At 48.3% G+C, this 3,661-nt stretch overlaps 1 long non-coding RNA gene across 1 annotated transcript; it reads right to left on the bottom strand.

Annotated features, from left to right (window-relative positions):
- Window positions 1–218: 218 nt before the first annotated feature.
- On the bottom strand, window positions 219–2,311 carry LOC127542281 (uncharacterized). Its single transcript, XR_007948614.1, has 4 exons — window positions 2,157–2,311; window positions 2,041–2,072; window positions 1,312–1,344; window positions 219–577 (listed from the first exon to the last, which is right to left on the bottom strand). It is a non-coding gene; the product is annotated as an uncharacterized LOC127542281 (long non-coding RNA).
- Between the last annotated feature and the right edge of the window lie 1,350 nt (window positions 2,312–3,661).

Below are 3,661 nucleotides of genomic sequence, written 5' to 3'. Positions count from 1 at the left end.
TTTGGAACCAGTTCCTTGGTTCATCCCCTTTTTTGGGGGGGGGAGTGAGGAAAGATAGATTTGCTTTCCTTATGAAAGTTGGCCCTTCCCAAACAGGTTTAATCCCCACTCCCCCCCCCTTTTTTTCCCCTAAATATTGGACAGGCACTTGGTCCTTTATTCATGTTAAATGGGGTGGGGAAAGAGTCTGAGAGAAAAAAAATCACACACACAGAATCTCAAAAAGGGGAGAACATTTATTGGGGGTGGGACACAAATACATTCATTCCCAGGCTCCTCGAGAGCCCAGGATGTCTTGCGTTCTTAAGCTTGCTTGGACTTCCTCGAGGTCGCCGGGTCGGGGTCTTCCGTGTAGAGAAATGAATTAGGCTCCTACTTCACTCAAGCAGCAAGGCAATACTGGAGGATTTAGGTAGATGACTCCAGTTTTGACGTGCTGCTAGGGCACAGCCGAGCGGAGGGTCGCTCGAGACCTTCGAGCCTCGAGCCAGCTTCCAGAAACCGCCAAGCCAGCTGCGACGTGGGGCCCGAGCGCGGAGCGGTGCCGGGCGGGGCCCTCCGGCTTGATTGACATGCCCTTTAGGAAAATGTAACAGCCCACGATGGTTTGCATCACCTTATCTCTACAAACCATGGCGTGCTGCTATTTCTCCTAAAGGATTCTGGGGGAATTGGAGGTCTCCTAAGGAAAGGCTAAGTTGGAGAAATAGTACATGAGCTTTATAGTACATTACTCTTTCTCGCCAAAACCAGCTCGGAAATCTGTAAGAAACGTAGCAGAAACAGATGAGACTCGAGGAAAAGGCTCTCCCTGGAAAACGGCAGAGAGCTAAAAGTCTTAAGGGCCTTACTTTGTTGGGGCGAGAGCAGTGAGTGCCCGCAGGTGGGGGGGGGTTGGCACGGCTCCCTACGGCCAGGGGAGGGATGAGGATAAGGGTGTGATGGATCATCTGTGGGTTGACTAAAGGGGAGGAGCAGTATGTGATGGCAATGGGCCAAATGCCAGCTCCCATCCCATCTCCCTTCCTTAGGAAGATTCGGAGGCTGGTGGGAAGGATTCAGGGGCGGGGCAGCTCTGAAGGCAACTCCTCCCAATTAGGGGCAAGGAAGGGGTGGAGAAATTCCAGTCCCTAGGACTGGGGTGGGCGGGGCAGAGGAGAGGGACTCAGGCAGAAGGTCCTTTTCTCTTTTAACTCTTAACTTATGTGTAACTACTAGCTGCCAGTTAATTTTCAACTCAGATTCTCTAAAAGTGGAGTACTCTTGGAAATCCTGTCTGCTCTTCGTGTTTTTAACATTACCAATACTTACCTAGTTGGGAAACTTCTTCCAGGTCACGATGAGCTACATAAAGGGAAAGTTAAATCTTGGCAAATTTGATCTGTACAGTGTGTGGAAAACAAATCTAAGACTCATTTTTTTCTTAAAGTACTTTATAAAAAGCGGCTAACCTAGGCTAGAAAGAAATCAACGTGGAATTTTTTCCAAATTTGCAGGCTTTTCCAGATTTAGACCGACCCTAGGGGGAAACTACAATTTTGATACCCACTTAGTGGAAAAACTGCCCTGTTCAACTACAGCATTTCGTTCCCAAGTTCAACTGCCACCTCGGACAAATCACCCTGCTCAAACCTTACACCTGGCGACTTGCTGACACATCACGTTATAAAGCAGATTTTAACAAGCTTTTTACATCATTTCCCGTCTAAAGCAGCAACACAGAAAATCCCTAAATAGTGATGGCACCAAATCCATGCTAAAATCACATTTTACCATGTTCCCCCCACTAAGAGTAAGCAAACTCAGAAACAAGATACATAGTCAGCCAAATACTACTGAGTTCTGGCGATTGGATTTTACTGGAAAAGAGGTTGTCAGTATTTTTAAAACCATTAAATTGCGATTTCCCAATTCTTACCGAATTTTCTCCGTGATCTCCCTGCTATGTGGAAGGAAATTTTATTATTTAGTAAAGAGAAAACTATTATTCAAAGGAAAACACGCTCTTTTCAAAAGCAAAAAAAAAAAAATCCATTTTACCTTGTGTCTTGCTCCTCGCATGGCAAATTGCTCTGAAAAACAGAAAGAAGCATTGGTTAGTTTTTTAAAAATCACTGAAATGCTCAGTCCGAACTCACAGGTTTCCTTAGACTTACATGGCTGGCTTCGAAGTCCGGAGTGTCTTTGGTCCGCGGTCGCTGCTCGGTGGGCAGAGAGAGGCTGGCTGAGCAGGCTCGGAGGTGGCAGAGGTTGTTCCAGTGGATTCCCTTCCACTCCTCTGCAACTCAGCCTCTCGCCTGCTCGGCTTTTATATCTTTGAGGTAACCCCTTCCCTCCCAGAATCCTGGCAACCTTTTAAGGGTTTGAATGGCTTCCAAAGGCACCACCCCTTGGCTCAGGAGGCTTCCTCCCCCCACCCCCACTCAAGTTTCCAGGGCTTCTTGGCATCTGCTTCATTGGCTGATACAATAGACAAGGGATCAATACTCAAGTGGCACCAATTCCTTTCCACCCCCACATTTTTTCTCCCAGTTAGACCCCCAGACATCATGTTTTGCCCCCCCCAGGCAACTTACTCTATTACAGAATTTTGGATATTAATTTTCATATGAACTGCCCCCCCCCCAATTCCATACCATAATTTCTTTCCTTTCCCTTTTATGACATGAACCCCTCAACTATCGAATTCTGGTAAAACTTTCACTCCCCAAAGATTTTCTTGTCTCTTTGGTTCCCCCCCCCAATGATATTATTGAAATGTTTAATTCGGGTGAGAAATAGGGTGGGCTGGGATGAGAGAATGGCGGTACCCTCTCCCCAATTCATAGTTCTCTTTGTACAAATTTGTTCCTTTTTTTTTTTTTTCCTTCTTTTTTGTCCAAGGGTTCACGGTTTTGTTTTTTTCTCCTTTCCCCACCAGGTACTCACAAACTGCATACCCTTCACCTGGGCAAAGCTGTGAGCCCCCCGGTGTTGAGTTTCTGTCTTTCTTTTCTTTCCCCCTCCCTGCCCTGATTCTGTGTTCTCTTTCCACGCCACCCTTCTGTACCATCCTTGGTATTTTCTCGGTCGTCTCTATTTTGAAAGCACTTGAAAAGGAGCTCCCTGGTTGCTTTTGTGACTTTGGGGAGGCAGGGGAGATTTCTTTTTTTCCAAGATTTTTTTTTTCCCCGGGCCGGTGCAATCAGAGCAACTGGAGGCCGGGAAATGGGGCTGGGGGGCGGCAAAAAATCTTTGCAAATAATTATTTAGAAACAACGACAATAACACAACACTCTCCTCGTCTCTCGACTCAATCGTAAATGGAGCCGAAACCTAAGAAACTTTAAATTTCACCCCTTAATTTTTTTTTTGCAAAGGTTTCTGGGACTCAGCTGCAAGAGTTCGCAACACTCCGCGAACGGGCTGAGTGCGCTCCGGGCGAAAGCGCTCGCGCATCCCCTCCGAGTGGCAGGGCCCGGGGCGAGGGAGAAGCTATGACCCAGAGTGGGCATAAGGGAAGGGGCGGCGGGCCGGCTCGGGACCCAGGAAGGATCGAGAGGGATGAGTCTAGCGGCGGGTTGCCGAGCGAGCGGTGCCGCCGGCTCAGACGGGCGAGCGCCAACGCCCCCTGCACCCCAGCCTCTGCCCCACACCTCGGAGCAGGCGGACGGGAAGGCTG

The sequence above is a fragment of the Antechinus flavipes genome, chromosome X (assembly GCF_016432865.1).
Source record: "Antechinus flavipes isolate AdamAnt ecotype Samford, QLD, Australia chromosome X, AdamAnt_v2, whole genome shotgun sequence".
Taxonomy (NCBI): Eukaryota; Metazoa; Chordata; class Mammalia; order Dasyuromorphia; family Dasyuridae; genus Antechinus; species Antechinus flavipes.
Note: the sequence above shows the minus strand (reverse complement) of the source record. Positions and strands in the feature narration are given on the sequence as shown.